This window comes from Ranitomeya variabilis, chromosome 3 (assembly GCF_051348905.1).
Source record: "Ranitomeya variabilis isolate aRanVar5 chromosome 3, aRanVar5.hap1, whole genome shotgun sequence".
NCBI lineage: Eukaryota > Metazoa > Chordata > Amphibia > Anura > Dendrobatidae > Ranitomeya > Ranitomeya variabilis.
Window position 1 is genome coordinate 375,840,263 of NC_135234.1, and position 14,361 is coordinate 375,854,623.

General features: G+C 48.2%; 36 pseudogenes; all 36 read right to left on the minus strand.

Annotated features, from left to right (window-relative positions):
• Positions 1-1,683: 1,683 nt before the first annotated feature.
• LOC143762761 (U2 spliceosomal RNA) lies at positions 1,684-1,859 on the minus strand (annotated as a pseudogene).
• A 175-nt stretch (positions 1,860-2,034) lies between these two features.
• LOC143760518 (U2 spliceosomal RNA) lies at positions 2,035-2,212 on the minus strand (annotated as a pseudogene).
• Positions 2,213-2,389: 177 nt separating this feature from the next.
• On the minus strand, positions 2,390-2,565 carry LOC143760186 (U2 spliceosomal RNA; annotated as a pseudogene).
• Positions 2,566-2,739: 174 nt separating this feature from the next.
• On the minus strand, positions 2,740-2,918 carry LOC143762641 (U2 spliceosomal RNA; annotated as a pseudogene).
• Positions 2,919-3,095: 177 nt separating this feature from the next.
• LOC143759981 (U2 spliceosomal RNA) lies at positions 3,096-3,271 on the minus strand (annotated as a pseudogene).
• Positions 3,272-3,447: 176 nt separating this feature from the next.
• LOC143762237 (U2 spliceosomal RNA) lies at positions 3,448-3,624 on the minus strand (annotated as a pseudogene).
• Positions 3,625-3,801: 177 nt separating this feature from the next.
• Positions 3,802-3,977, minus strand: LOC143761525 (U2 spliceosomal RNA; annotated as a pseudogene).
• Positions 3,978-4,154: 177 nt separating this feature from the next.
• LOC143762096 (U2 spliceosomal RNA) lies at positions 4,155-4,330 on the minus strand (annotated as a pseudogene).
• Positions 4,331-4,507: 177 nt separating this feature from the next.
• Positions 4,508-4,683, minus strand: LOC143761824 (U2 spliceosomal RNA; annotated as a pseudogene).
• A 177-nt stretch (positions 4,684-4,860) lies between these two features.
• Positions 4,861-5,036, minus strand: LOC143760954 (U2 spliceosomal RNA; annotated as a pseudogene).
• A 177-nt stretch (positions 5,037-5,213) lies between these two features.
• On the minus strand, positions 5,214-5,389 carry LOC143761498 (U2 spliceosomal RNA; annotated as a pseudogene).
• Positions 5,390-5,566: 177 nt separating this feature from the next.
• LOC143761056 (U2 spliceosomal RNA) lies at positions 5,567-5,742 on the minus strand (annotated as a pseudogene).
• Positions 5,743-5,919: 177 nt separating this feature from the next.
• LOC143763097 (U2 spliceosomal RNA) lies at positions 5,920-6,095 on the minus strand (annotated as a pseudogene).
• Positions 6,096-6,271: 176 nt separating this feature from the next.
• LOC143818783 (U2 spliceosomal RNA) lies at positions 6,272-6,447 on the minus strand (annotated as a pseudogene).
• A 177-nt stretch (positions 6,448-6,624) lies between these two features.
• On the minus strand, positions 6,625-6,800 carry LOC143760308 (U2 spliceosomal RNA; annotated as a pseudogene).
• A 177-nt stretch (positions 6,801-6,977) lies between these two features.
• On the minus strand, positions 6,978-7,153 carry LOC143761972 (U2 spliceosomal RNA; annotated as a pseudogene).
• Positions 7,154-7,330: 177 nt separating this feature from the next.
• LOC143762808 (U2 spliceosomal RNA) lies at positions 7,331-7,506 on the minus strand (annotated as a pseudogene).
• Positions 7,507-7,683: 177 nt separating this feature from the next.
• On the minus strand, positions 7,684-7,859 carry LOC143760955 (U2 spliceosomal RNA; annotated as a pseudogene).
• Positions 7,860-8,036: 177 nt separating this feature from the next.
• Positions 8,037-8,212, minus strand: LOC143763778 (U2 spliceosomal RNA; annotated as a pseudogene).
• A 177-nt stretch (positions 8,213-8,389) lies between these two features.
• LOC143762819 (U2 spliceosomal RNA) lies at positions 8,390-8,565 on the minus strand (annotated as a pseudogene).
• Positions 8,566-8,742: 177 nt separating this feature from the next.
• Positions 8,743-8,918, minus strand: LOC143760957 (U2 spliceosomal RNA; annotated as a pseudogene).
• Positions 8,919-9,095: 177 nt separating this feature from the next.
• LOC143763790 (U2 spliceosomal RNA) lies at positions 9,096-9,271 on the minus strand (annotated as a pseudogene).
• A 177-nt stretch (positions 9,272-9,448) lies between these two features.
• Positions 9,449-9,624, minus strand: LOC143761069 (U2 spliceosomal RNA; annotated as a pseudogene).
• Positions 9,625-9,801: 177 nt separating this feature from the next.
• On the minus strand, positions 9,802-9,977 carry LOC143760664 (U2 spliceosomal RNA; annotated as a pseudogene).
• Positions 9,978-10,154: 177 nt separating this feature from the next.
• On the minus strand, positions 10,155-10,330 carry LOC143760958 (U2 spliceosomal RNA; annotated as a pseudogene).
• A 177-nt stretch (positions 10,331-10,507) lies between these two features.
• LOC143762763 (U2 spliceosomal RNA) lies at positions 10,508-10,683 on the minus strand (annotated as a pseudogene).
• A 173-nt stretch (positions 10,684-10,856) lies between these two features.
• Positions 10,857-11,036, minus strand: LOC143760137 (U2 spliceosomal RNA; annotated as a pseudogene).
• A 177-nt stretch (positions 11,037-11,213) lies between these two features.
• Positions 11,214-11,389, minus strand: LOC143760187 (U2 spliceosomal RNA; annotated as a pseudogene).
• Positions 11,390-11,563: 174 nt separating this feature from the next.
• On the minus strand, positions 11,564-11,742 carry LOC143762642 (U2 spliceosomal RNA; annotated as a pseudogene).
• A 177-nt stretch (positions 11,743-11,919) lies between these two features.
• On the minus strand, positions 11,920-12,095 carry LOC143761568 (U2 spliceosomal RNA; annotated as a pseudogene).
• Positions 12,096-12,272: 177 nt separating this feature from the next.
• Positions 12,273-12,448, minus strand: LOC143762097 (U2 spliceosomal RNA; annotated as a pseudogene).
• Positions 12,449-12,625: 177 nt separating this feature from the next.
• Positions 12,626-12,801, minus strand: LOC143761825 (U2 spliceosomal RNA; annotated as a pseudogene).
• Positions 12,802-12,978: 177 nt separating this feature from the next.
• Positions 12,979-13,154, minus strand: LOC143762375 (U2 spliceosomal RNA; annotated as a pseudogene).
• Positions 13,155-13,329: 175 nt separating this feature from the next.
• Positions 13,330-13,507, minus strand: LOC143818955 (U2 spliceosomal RNA; annotated as a pseudogene).
• A 177-nt stretch (positions 13,508-13,684) lies between these two features.
• LOC143761080 (U2 spliceosomal RNA) lies at positions 13,685-13,860 on the minus strand (annotated as a pseudogene).
• A 177-nt stretch (positions 13,861-14,037) lies between these two features.
• On the minus strand, positions 14,038-14,213 carry LOC143763098 (U2 spliceosomal RNA; annotated as a pseudogene).
• Positions 14,214-14,361: the final 148 nt, after the last annotated feature.

Below are 14,361 nucleotides of genomic sequence, written 5' to 3' on the forward strand. Positions count from 1 at the left end.
TCTGCCCCTCCCTGGTGTTGTCCTCAACTAAATAAAGCTGAGCTTCAACCTTCCGGCTCTCATTATGTGGTTTTAAAAAAAAAAAAAATGGTGGTTAGGGCCTACTAACGGCTTCTGCCCCTCCCTGGTGTTGTCCTCAACTAAATAAAGCTGAGCTTCAACCTTCCGGCTCTCATTAAGTGGTTTTAAAAAAAAAATGGTGGTTAGGGCCTACTAACGGCTTCTGCCCCTCCCTGGTGTTGTCCTCAACTAAATAAAGCTGAGCTTCAACCTTCCGGCTCTCATTATGTGGTTTTAAAAAAAAAAATGGTGGTTAGGGCCTACTAACGGCTTCTGCCCCTCCCTGGTGTTGTCCTCAACTAAATAAAGCTGAGCTTCAACCTTCCGGCTCTCATTATGTGGTTTTAAAAAAAAAAAAAATGGTGGTTAGGGCCTACTAACGGCTTCTGCCCCTCCCTGGTGTTGCCCTCAACTAAATAAAGCTGAGCTTCAACCTTCTGCTCCAAATTACCATTTTAAAAAATGCAATAGGCTTTTCCGGCCTACTAAAGGTGTCTGCCCCTCCCTGGTGTTGTCCTCAACTGAACAAAGCTGAGCTTCCACATTCTGGCTTTCGCCCTATACTATCAGATATTAAACTGCATTTGGCCTACTAGTGTGGTTAGGCCCTTGAAACAGTGTCTGCTGCTCTTGGGTTTGCTACTCCACTGAACAAAGCAATGCCGCCTGTTTAGTCCTGTTACCAATTTTGAACTGCATGTAGCCTACTTTATTCTTTGGCCCTATATCTGTTTCCTCCTCATCCTGCCCATTGCCCAGCCACTGCTAAATGAGTCTGCTGGTACATTGACCTAGACCACTACATTCCCCTTGTACTCTACACAGCCAGAATCTGTCCCTGCTGAAAGTAAGGTTCCCCTTCCCGCATGTTATACCACCTTACACAGGGACAAAGAGGAAGGTGCAGATGAAAGTGCAGGTTCCTTCATCAGGTGGGGGGGCATACTCGTTGGCGACGTCACTGGCACAGGGCCCCTCAGAGTACGCAAAAGTGTCGCTGCTGGTGGGAGGCGCCCCCGCCATGCAAACACACCGCCGTACTTTGAGGGGCCCTGTGCCAGTGGCAATGCGAACGAGTGGGCCCCCCCTGCTTGCTCAGGATCACAGCACTTGCAACTTTTAAATACTTACCTTTCCCTGCAACACCGCCGTGACGTAGTCCGCATTTCCTGGGCCCACGAAAAACTTGAGCCAGCCCTACTCCCCCCACAACTTTCCCCCAATTCCCTATGCCCAACTATTATTATACAGTTAATTAAGATTGGCAAGCTTCAGAAACAAGAATGGATGTTTTTGGCATTAAAATGGGCACTGTAGGTGTTTTCCTGGCCTCCACTCACTGCCGACTATGCTTCCCCATTGACTTGCATTGGGTTTCGTGTTTCGGTCGATCCCCGACTTTTAGCGATAATCGGCCGACTGCACTCGACTCGACTCTGGACAAAATCGGGTTTCCCAAAACCCTACTCGATCTTAAAAAAATGAAAGTCGCTCAACCCTAGTGGAGACATAGCAAAAGATTGCCGCAGGGAAGACATTTTCCAGAAACTCTGGAGGTTCTGTAGATGATAGTTCTGCGGTGTGCGTGTGTTCAAGCTGTGCACAACGCGTTTTGAATCTGCATAACCACACCCTCCATCCCCATTGTGACAGCACGTGAAGGTTCCGTGCGACAAAGCATGCTCCATTTCCAGCTCCCTATTCCAAAAATCTATTTAATATATGGTCCCCAAATAGGGGACATATCAGATAAGAGCAGACACTACGCTTGATCTTGAGCCATTTGGCCAAGAAGCGATGATCAGAAATGGTTTGCCACTTGGGCCGCACCAAGGCCTACAACCGAAACCCACTGTGGAGACATAGCAAAAGATTGCCGCAGGGAAGACATTTTCCAGAAACTCTGGAAGCTCTGTCGATGACAGTTCTGCGGTGTGCGTGTGTTCAAGCTGTGCACAACGCGTTTTGAATCTGCATAACCACACCCTCCATCCCCATTGTGACAGCATGTGAAGGTTCCGTCCGACGAAGCAAGCTCCATTTCCAGCTCCGTTTTCCAAAAATCCATTTAATATATGGTCCCCAAATAGGGGACGTATCAGATAAGAACAGACACTACGCTTGATCTTGAGCCATTTGGCAGAGAAGCGATGATCAGAAATGGTTTGCCACTTAGGCCTCACCAAGGCCTACAACCGTAACCCACTGTGGAGACATAGCAAAAGATTGCCGCAGGGAAGACATTTTCCAGAAACCCTGGAAGCTCTGTAGATGACAGTTCTGCGGTGTGCGTGTGTTCAAGCTGTGCACAACGCATTTTGAATCTGCATAACCACACCCTCCATCCTCATTGTGACAGCACGTGAAGGTTCTGTGCGACAAAGCAAGCTCCATTTCCAGCTCCCTATTCCAAAAATCTATTTAATATATGGTCCCCAAATAGGGGACGTATCAGATAAGAACAGACACTACGCTTGATCTTGAGCCATTTGGCCGAGAAACGATGATCAGAAATGGTTTGCCACTTGGGCCGCACCAAGGCCTACAACCGAAACCCACTGTGGAGACATAGCAAAAGATTGCCGCAGGGAAGACATTTTCCAGAAACTCTGGAAGCTTTGTCGATGACAGTTCTGCGGTGTGCGTGTGTTCAAGCTGTGCACAACGCGTTTTGAATCTGCATAATCACACCCTCCATCCCCATTGTGACAGCACGTGAAGGTTCCGTGTGACAAAGCAAGCTCCATTTCCAGCTCCCTATTCCAAAAATCCATTTAATATATGGTCCCCAAATAGGGGACGTATCCGAGAAGAACAGACACTACGCTTGATCTTGAGCCATTTGGCCGAGAAGCGATGATCAGAAATGGTTTGCCACTTGGGCCGCCCCAAGGCCTACAACTGAAACCCACTGTGGAGACATAGCAAAAGATTGCCGCAGGGAAGACATTTTCCAGAAACTCTGGAAGCTCTGTAGATGACAGTTCTGCGGTGTGCGTGTGTTCAAGCTGTGCACAACGCGTTTTGAATCTGCATAACCACACCCTCCATCCCCATTGTGACAGCACGTGAAGGTTCCGTGCGACAAAGCAAGCTCCATTTCCAGCTCCCTATTCCAAAAATCCATTTAATATATGGTCCCCAAATAGGGGACGTATCAGATAAGAACAGACACTACGCTTGATCTTGAGCCATTTGGCCGAGAAGCGATGATCAGAAATGGTGTGCCACTTGGGCCGCACCAAGGCCTACAACCGAAACCCACTGTGGAGACATAGCAAAAGATTGCCGCAGGGAAGACATTTTCCAGAAACTCTGGAAGTTCTGTAGATGACAGTTCTGCGGTGTGCGTGTGTTCAAGCTGTGCACAACGCGTTTTGAATCTGCATAACCACACCCTCCATCCCCATTGTGACAGCAAGTGAAGGTTCCGTGCGACAAAGCAAGCTCCATTTCCAGTTCCCTATTCCAAAAATCTATTTAATATATGGTCCCCAAATAGGGTACGTATCAGATAAGAACAGACACTACGCTTGATCTTGAGCCATTTGGCCGAGAAGCGATGATCAGAAATGGTTTGCCACTTGGGCCGCACCAAGGCCTACAACCGAAACCCACTGTGGAGACATAGCAAAAGATTGCCGCAGGGAAGACATTTTCCAGAAACTCTGGAAGCTCTGTAGATGACAGTTCTGCGGTGTGCGTGTGTTCAAGCTGTGCACAACGCGTTTTGAATCTGCATAACCACACCCTCCATCCCCATTGTGACAGCACGTGAAGGTTCCGTGCCACAAAGCAAGCTCCATTTCCAGCTCCCTATTCCAAAAATCCATTTAATATATGGTCCCCAAATAGGGGACGTATCAGATAAGAACAGACTCTACGCTTGATCTTGAGCCATTTGGCCGAGAAGCGATGATCAGAAATGGTTTGCCACTTGGGCCGCACCAAGGCCTACAACCGAAACCCACTGTGGAGACATAGCAAAAGATTGCCGCAGGGAAGACATTTTCCAGAAACTTTGGAAGCTCTGTAGATGACAGTTCTGCGGTGTGCGTGTGTTCAAGCTGTATACAACGCGTTTCGAATCTGCATAACCACACCCTCCATCCCCATTGTGACAGCACGTGAAGGTTCCGTGCGACAAAGCAAGCTCCATTGCCAGCTCCCTATTCCAAAAATCCATTTAATATATGGTCCCCAAATAGGGGACGTATCAGATAAGAACAGACTCTACGCTTGATCTTGAGCCATTTGGCCGAGAAGCGATGATCAGAAATGGTTTGCCATTTGGGCCGCACCAAGGCCTACAACCGAAACCCACTGTGGAGACATAGCAAAAGATTGCCGCAGGGAAGACATTTTCCAGAAACTCTGGAAGCTCTGTAGATGACAGTTCTGCGGTGTGCGTGTGTTCAAGCTGTGCACAACGCGTTTTGAATCTGCATAACCACACCCTCCATCCCCATTGTGACAGCACGTGAAGGTTCCGTGCGACAAAGCAAGCTCCATTTCCAGCATCCTATTCCAAAAATCCATTTAATATATGGTCCCCAAATAGGGGACGTATCAGATAAGAACAGACTCTACGCTTGATCTTGAGCCATTTGGCCGAGAAGCGATGATCAGAAATGGTTTGCCACTTGGGCCGCACCAAGGCCTACAACCGAAACCCACTGTGGAGACTTAGCAAAAGATTGCCGCAGGGAAGACATTTTCCAGAAACTCTGGAAGCTCTGTAGATGACAGTTCTGCGGTGTGCGTGTGTTCAAGCTGTGCACAACGCGTTTCGAATCTGCATAACCACACCCTCCATCCCCATTGTGACAGCACGTGAAGGTTCCGTGTGACAAAGCAAGCTCCATTTCCAGCTCCCTATTCCAAAAATCCATTTAATATATGGTCCCCAAATAGGGGACGTATCAGATAAGAACAGACACTACGCTTGATCTTGAGCCATTTGGCCGAGAAGCGATGATCAGAAATGGTTTGCCACTTGGGCCGCACCAAGGCCTACAACCGAAACCCACTGTGGAGACATAGCAAAAGATTGCCGCAGGGAAGACATTTTCCAGAAACTCTGGAAGCTCTGTCGATGACAGTTCTGTGGTGTGCGTGTGTTCAAGCTGTGCACAACGCGTTTTGAATCTGCATAACCACACCCTCCATCCCCATTGTGACAGCACGTGAAGGTTCCGTGCGACGAAGCAAGCTCCATTTCCAGCTCCCTATTCCAAAAATCCATTTAATATATGGTCCCCAAATAGGGGACGTATCAGATAAGAGCAGACACTACGCTTGATCTTGAGCCATTTGGCCGAGAAGCGATGATCAGAAATGGTTTGCCACTTGGGCCACACCAAGGCCTACAACCGAAACCCACTGTGGAGACATAGCAAAAGATTGCCGCAGGGAAGACATTTTCCAGAAACTCTGGAAGCTCTGTAGATGACAGTTCTGCTGTGTGCGTGTGTTCAAGCTGTGCACAACGCGTTTTGAATCTGCATAACCACACCCTCCATCCCCATTGTGACAGCACGTGAAGGTTCCGTGCGACAAAGCAAGCTCCATTTCCAGCTCCCTATTCCAAAAATCTATTTAATATATGGTCCCCAAATAGGGGACGTATCAGATAAGAACAGACACTACACTTGATCTTGAGCCATTTGGCCGAGAAGCGATGATCAGAAATGGTTTGCCACTTGGGCCGCACCAAGGCCTACAACCGAAACCCACTGTGGAGACATAGCAAAAGATTGCCGCAGGGAAGACATTTTCCAAAACCTCTGGAAGCTCTGTAGATGACAGTTCTGCGGTGTGCGTGTGTTCAAGCTGTGCACAACGCGTTTTGAATCTGCATAACCACACCCTCCATCCCCATTGTGACAGCACGTGAAGGTTCCGTGTGACAAAGCAAGCTCCATTTCCAGCTCCCTATTCCAAAAATCCATTTAATATATGGTCCCCAAATAGGGGACGTATCAGATAAGAACAGACACTACGCTTAAACTTGAGCCATTTGGCCGAGAAGCGATGATCAGAAATGGGTTGCCACTTGGGCCGCACCAAGGCCTAAAACCGAAACCCACTGTGGAGACATAGCAAAAGATTGCTGCAGGGAAGACATTTTCCAGAAACTCTGGAAGCTCTGTCGATGACAGTTCTGCGGTGTGCGTGTGTTCAAGCTGTGCACAACGCGTTTTGAATCTGCATACCACACCCTCCATCCCCATTGTGACAGCACATGAAGGTTCCGTGCGACAAAGCAAGCTCCATTTCCAGCTCCCTATTCCAAAAATCTATTTAATATATGGTCCCCAAATAGGGGACGTATCAGATAAGAACAGACACTACGCTTGATCTTGAGCCATTTGGCCGAGAAGCGATGATCAGAAATGGTTTGCCACTTGGGCCGCACCAAGGCCTACAACCGAAACCCACTGTGGAGACATAGCAAAAGATTGCCGCAGGGAAGACATTTTCCAGAAACTCTGGAAGTTCTGTAGATGATAGTTCTGCGGTGTGCGTGTGTTCAAGCTGTGCACAACGCGTTTTGAATCTGCATAACCACACCCTCCATCCCCATTGTGACAGCACGTGAAGGTTCCGTGCGACAAAGCAAGCTCCATTTCCAACTCCCTATTCCAAAAATCTATTTAATATATGGTCCCCAAATAGGGGACGTATCAGATAAGAACAGACACTACGCTTGATCTTGAGCCATTTGGCCGAGAAGCGATGATCAGAAATGGTTTGCCACTTGGGCCGCACCAAGGCCTACAACCGAAACCCACTGTGGAGACATAGCAAAAGATTGCCGCAGGGAAGACATTTTCCAGAAACTCTGGAAGTTCTGTAGATGATAGTTCTGCGGTGTGCGTGTGTTCAAGCTGTGCACAACGCGTTTTGAATCTGCATAACCACACCCTCCATCCCCATTGTGACAGCACGTGAAGGTTCCGTGCGACAAAGCAAGCTCCATTTCCAGCTCCCTATTCCAAAAATCTATTTAATATATGGTCCCCAAATAGGGGACATATCAGATAAGAGCAGACACTACGCTTGATCTTGAGCCATTTGGCCAAGAAGCGATGATCAGAAATGGTTTGCCACTTGGGCCGCACCAAGGCCTACAACCGAAACCCACTGTGGAGACATAGCAAAAGATTGCCGCAGGGAAGACATTTTCCAGAAACTCTGGAAGCTCTGTCGATGACAGTTCTGCGGTGTGCGTGTGTTCAAGCTGTGCACAACGCGTTTTGAATCTGCAAAACCACACCCTCCATCCCCATTGTGACAGCACATGAAGGTTCCGTGCGACAAAGCAAGCTCCATTTCCAGCTCCCTATTCCAAAAATCTATTTAATATATGGTCCCCAAATAGGGGACGTATCAGATAAGAACAGACACTACGCTTGATCTTGAGCCATTTGGCCGAGAAGCGATGATCAGAAATGGTTTGCCACTTGGGCCGCACCAAGGCCTACAACCGAAACCCACTGTGGAGACATAGCAAAAGATTGCCGCAGGGAAGACATTTTCCAGAAACTCTGGAAGTTCTGTAGATGATAGTTCTGCGGTGTGCGTGTGTTCAAGCTGTGCACAACGCGTTTTGAATCTGCATAACCACACCCTCCATCCCCATTGTGACAGCACGTGAAGGTTCCGTGTGACAAAGCAAGCTCCATTTCCAGCTCCCTATTCCAAAAATCCATTTAATATATGGTCCCCAAATAGGGGACGTATCAGATAAGAACAGACACTACGCTTGATCTTGAGCCATTTGGCCGAGAAGCGATGATCAGAAATGGTTTGCCACTTGGGCCGCACCAAGGCCTACAACCGAAACCCACTGTGGAGACATAGCAAAAGATTGCCGCAGGGAAGACATTTTCCAGAAACTCTGGAAGCTCTGTAGATGACAGTTCTGCGGTGTGCGTGTGTTCAAGCTGTGCACAACGCGTTTTGAATCTGCATAACCACACCCTCCATCCCCATTGTGACAGCACGTGAAGGTTCCGTGCGACGAAGCAAGCTCCATTTCCAGCTCCCTATTCCAAAAATCCATTTAATATATGGTCCCCAAATAGGGGACGTATCAGATAAGAACAGACACTACGCTTGATCTTGAGCCATTTGGCCGAGAAGCGATGATCAGAAATGGTTTGCCACTTGGGCCACACCAAGGCCTACAACCGAAACCCACTGTGGAGACATAGCAAAAGATTGCCGCAGGGAAGACATTTTCCAGAAACTCTGGAAGCTCTGTCGATGACAGTTCTGCGGTGTGCGTGTGTTCAAGCTGTGCACAACGCGTTTTGAATCTGCAAAACCACACCCTCCATCCCCATTGTGACAGCACATGAAGGTTCCGTGCGACAAAGCAAGCTCCATTTCCAGCTCCCTATTCCAAAAATCTATTTAATATATGGTCCCCAAATAGGGGACGTATCAGATAAGAACAGACACTACGCTTGATCTTGAGCCATTTGGCCGAGAAGCGATGATCAGAAATGGTTTGCCACTTGGGCCGCACCAAGGCCTACAACTGAAACCCACTGTGGAGACATAGCAAAAGATTGCCGCAGGGAAGACATTTTCCAGAAACTCTGGAAGTTCTGTAGATGATAGTTCTGCGGTGTGCGTGTGTTCAAGCTGTGCACAACGCGTTTTGAATCTGCATAACCACACCCTCCATCCCCATTGTGACAGCACGTGAAGGTTCCGTGTGACAAAGCAAGCTCCATTTCCAGCTCCCTATTCCAAAAATCCATTTAATATATGGTCCCCAAATAGGGGACGTATCAGATAAGAACAGACACTACGCTTGATCTTGAGCCATTTGGCCGAGAAGCGATGATCAGAAATGGTTTGCCACTTGGGCCGCACCAAGGCCTACAACCGAAACCCACTGTGGAGACATAGCAAAAGATTGCCGCAGGGAAGACATTTTCCAGAAACTCTGGAAGCTCTGTAGATGACAGTTCTGCGGTGTGCGTGTGTTCAAGCTGTGCACAACGCGTTTTGAATCTGCATAACCACACCCTCCATCCCCATTGTGACAGCACGTGAAGGTTCCGTGCGACGAAGCAAGCTCCATTTCCAGCTCCCTATTCCAAAAATCCATTTAATATATGGTCCCCAAATAGGGGACGTATCAGATAAGAACAGACACTACGCTTGATCTTGAGCCATTTGGCCGAGAAGCGATGATCAGAAATGGTTTGCCACTTGGGCCACACCAAGGCCTACAACCGAAACCCACTGTGGAGACATAGCAAAAGATTGCCGCAGGGAAGACATTTTCCAGAAACTCTGGAAGCTCTGTAGATGACAGTTCTGCGGTGTGCGTGTGTTCAAGCTGTGCACAACGCGTTTTGAATCTGCATAACCACACCCTCCATCCCCATTGTGACAGCACGTGAAGGTTCCGTGCGACAAAGCAAGCTCCATTTCCAGCTCCCTATTCCAAAAATCTATTTAATATATGGTCCCCAAATAGGGGACGTATCAGATAAGAACAGACACTACACTTGATCTTGAGCCATTTGGCCGAGAAGCGATGATCAGAAATGGTTTGCCACTTGGGCCGCACCAAGGCCTACAACCGAAACCCACTGTGGAGACATAGCAAAAGATTGCCGCAGGGAAGACATTTTCCAAAAACTCTGGAAGCTCTGTAGATGACAGTTCTGCGGTGTGCGTGTGTTCAAGCAGTGCACAATGCGTTTTGAATCTGCATAACCACACCCTCCATCCCCATTGTGACAGCACGTGAAGGTTCCGTGTGACAAAGCAAGCTCCATTTCCAGCTCCCTATTCCAAAAATCTATTTAATATATGGTCCCCAAATAGGGGACGTATCAGATAAGAACAGACACTACGCTTGATCTTGAGCCATTTGGCCGAGAAGCGATGATCAGAAATGGTTTGCCACTTGGGCCGCACCAAGGCCTACAACCGAAACCCACTGTGGAGACATAGCAAAAGATTGCCGCAGGGAAGACATTTTCCAGAAACTCTGGAAGCTCTGTCGATGACAGTTCTGCAGTGTGCGTGTGTTCAAGCTGTGCACAACGCGTTTTGAATCTGCATAACCACACCCTCCATCCCCATTGTGACAGCACGTGAAGGTTCCGTGTGACAAAGCAAGCTCCATTTCCAGCTCCCTATTCCAAAAATCCATTTAATATATGGTCCCCAAATAGGGGACGTATCAGATAAGAACAGACACTACGCTTGATCTTGAGCCATTTGGCCGAGAAGCGATGATCAGAAATGGTTTGCCACTTGGGCCGCACCAAGGCCTACAACCGAAACCCACTGTGGAGACATAGCAAAAGATTGCCGCAGGGAAGACATTTTCCAGAAACTCTGGAGGTTCTGTAGATGATAGTTCTGCGGTGTGCGTGTGTTCAAGCTGTGCACAACGCGTTTTGAATCTGCATAACCACACCCTCCATCCCCATTGTGACAGCACGTGAAGGTTCCGTGCGACAAAGCATGCTCCATTTCCAGCTCCCTATTCCAAAAATCTATTTAATATATGGTCCCCAAATAGGGGACATATCAGATAAGAGCAGACACTACGCTTGATCTTGAGCCATTTGGCCAAGAAGCGATGATCAGAAATGGTTTGCCACTTGGGCCGCACCAAGGCCTACAACCGAAACCCACTGTGGAGACATAGCAAAAGATTGCCGCAGGGAAGACATTTTCCAGAAACTCTGGAAGCTCTGTCGATGACAGTTCTGCGGTGTGCGTGTGTTCAAGCTGTGCACAACGCGTTTTGAATCTGCATAACCACACCCTCCATCCCCATTGTGACAGCATGTGTAGGTTCCGTCTGACGAAGCAAGCTCCATTTCCAGCTCCGTTTTCCAAAAATCCATTTAATATATGGTCCCCAAATAGGGGACGTATCAGATAAGAACAGACACTACGCTTGATCTTGAGCCATTTGGCCGAGAAGCGATGATCAGAAATGGTTTGCCACTTAGGCCTCACCAAGGCCTACAACCGTAACCCACTGTGGAGACATAGCAAAAGATTGCCGCAGGGAAGACATTTTCCAGAAACCCTGGAAGCTCTGTAGATGACAGTTCTGCGGTGTGCGTGTGTTCAAGCTGTGCACAACGCATTTTGAATCTGCATAACCACACCCTCCATCCTCATTGTGACAGCACGTGAAGGTTCTGTGCGACAAAGCAAGCTCCATTTCCAGCTCCCTATTCCAAAAATCTATTTAATATATGGTCCCCAAATAGGGGACGTATCAGATAAGAACAGACACTACGCTTGATCTTGAGCCATTTGGCCGAGAAACGATGATCAGAAATGGTTTGCCACTTGGGCCGCACCAAGGCCTACAACCGAAACCCACTGTGGAGACATAGCAAAAGATTGCCGCAGGGAAGACATTTTCCAGAAACTCTGGAAGCTTTGTCGATGACAGTTCTGCGGTGTGCGTGTGTTCAAGCTGTGCACAACGCGTTTTGAATCTGCATAATCACACCCTCCATCCCCATTGTGACAGCACGTGAAGGTTCCGTGTGACAAAGCAAGCTCCATTTCCAGCTCCCTATTCCAAAAATCCATTTAATATATGGTCCCCAAATAGGGGACGTATCCGAGAAGAACAGACACTACGCTTGATCTTGAGCCATTTGGCCGAGAAGCGATGATCAGAAATGGTTTGCCACTTGGGCCGCCCCAAGGCCTACAACTGAAACCCACTCTGGAGACATAGCAAAAGATTGCCGCAGGGAAGACATTTTCCAGAAACTCTGGAAGCTCTGTAGATGACAGTTCTGCGGTGTGCGTGTGTTCAAGCTGTGCACAACGCGTTTTGAATCTGCATAACCACACCCTCCATCCCCATTGTGACAGCACGTGAAGGTTCCGTGCGACAAAGCAAGCTCCATTTCCAGCTCCCTATTCCAAAAATCCATTTAATATATGGTCCCCAAATAGGGGACGTATCAGATAAGAACAGACTCTACGCTTGATCTTGAGCCATTTGGCCGAGAAGCGATGATCAGAAATGGTTTGCCACTTGGGCCGCACCAAGGCCTACAACCGAAACCCACTGTGGAGACATAGCAAAAGATTGCCGCAGGGAAGACATTTTCCAGAAACTTTGGAAGCTCTGTAGATGACAGTTCTGCGGTGTGCGTGTGTTCAAGCTGTATACAACGCGTTTCGAATCTGCATAACCACACCCTCCATCCCCATTGTGACAGCACGTGAAGGTTCCGTGCGACAAAGCAAGCTCCATTGCCAGCTCCCTATTCCAAAAATCCATTTAATATATGGTCCCCAAATAGGGGACGTATCAGATAAGAACAGACTCTACGCTTGATCTTGAGCCATTTGGCCGAGAAGCGATGATCAGAAATGGTTTGCCATTTGGGCCGCACCAAGGCCTACAACCGAAACCCACTGTGGAGACATAGCAAAAGATTGCCGCAGGGAAGACATTTTCCAGAAACTCTGGAAGCTCTGTAGATGACAGTTCTGCGGTGTGCGTGTGTTCAAGCTGTGCACAACGCGTTTTGAATCTGCATAACCACACCCTCCATCCCCATTGTGACAGCACGTGAAGGTTCCGTGCGACAAAGCAAGCTCCATTTCCAGCATCCTATTCCAAAAATCCATTTAATATATGGTCCCCAAATAGGGGACGTATCAGATAAGAACAGACTCTACGCTTGATCTTGAGCCATTTGGCCGAGAAGCGATGATCAGAAATGGTTTGCCACTTGGGCCGCACCAAGGCCTACAACCGAAACCCACTGTGGAGACTTAGCAAAAGATTGCCGCAGGGAAGACATTTTCCAGAAACTCTGGAAGCTCTGTAGATGACAGTTCTGCGGTGTGCGTGTGTTCAAGCTGTGCACAACGCGTTTCGAATCTGCATAACCACACCCTCCATCCCCATTGTGACAGCACGTGAAGGTTCCGTGTGACAAAGCAAGCTCCATTTCCAGCTCCCTATTCCAAAAATCCATTTATTATATGGTCCCCAAATAGGGGACGTATCAGATAAGAACAGACACTACGCTTGATCTTGAGCCATTTGGCCGAGAAGCGATGATCAGAAATGGTTTGCCACTTGGGCCGCACCAAGGCCTACAACCGAAACCCACTGTGGAGACATAGCAAAAGATTGCCGCAGGGAAGACATTTTCCAGAAACTCTGGAAGCTCTGTCGATGACAGTTCTGTGGTGTGCGTGTGTTCAAGCTGTGCACAACGCGTTTTGAATCTGCATAACCACACTCTCCATCCCCATTGTGACAGCACGTGAAGGTTCCGTGCGACAAAGCAAGCTCCATTTCCAGCTCCCTATTCCAAAAATCCATTTAATATATGGTCCCCAAATAGGGGACGTATCAGATAAGAACAGACACTACGCTTGATCTTGAGCCATTTGGCCGAGAAGCGATGATCAGAAATGGTTTGCCACTTGGGCCACACCAAGGCCTACAACCGAAACCCACTGTGGAGACATAGCAAAAGATTGCCGCAGGGAAGACATTTTCCAGAAACTCTGGAAGCTCTGTAGATGACAGTTCTGCGGTTTGCGTGTGTTCAAGCTGTGCACAACGCGTTTTGAATCTGCATAACCACACCCTCCATCCCCATTGTGACAGCACGTGAAGGTTCCGTGCGACAAAGCAAGCTCCATTTCCAGCTCCCTATTCCAAAAATCTATTTAATATATGGTCCCCAAATAGGGGACGTATCAGATAAGAACAGACACTACACTTGATCTTGAGCCATTTGGCCGAGAAGCGATGATCAGAAATGGTTTGCCACTTGGGCCGCACCAAGGCCTACAACCGAAACCCACTGTGGAGACATAGCAAAAGATTGCCGCAGGGAAGACATTTTCCAAAAACTCTGGAAGCTCTGTAGATGACAGTTCTGCGGTGTGCGTGTGTTCAAGCTGTGCACAACGCGTTTTGAATCTGCATAACCACACCCTCCATCCCCATTGTGACAGCACGTGAAGGTTCCGTGTGACAAAGCAAGCTCCATTTCCAGCTCCCTATTCCAAAAATCCATTTAATATATGGTCCCCAAATAGGGGACGTATCAGATAAGAACAGACACTACGCTTAAACTTGAGCCATTTGGCCGAGAAGCGATGATCAGAAATGGGTTGCCACTTGGGCCGCACCAAGGCCTAAAACCGAAACCCACTGTGGAGACATAGCAAAAGATTGCTGCAGGGAAGACATTTTCCAGAAACTCTGGAAGCTCTGTCGATGACAGTTCTGCGGTGTGCGTGTGTTCA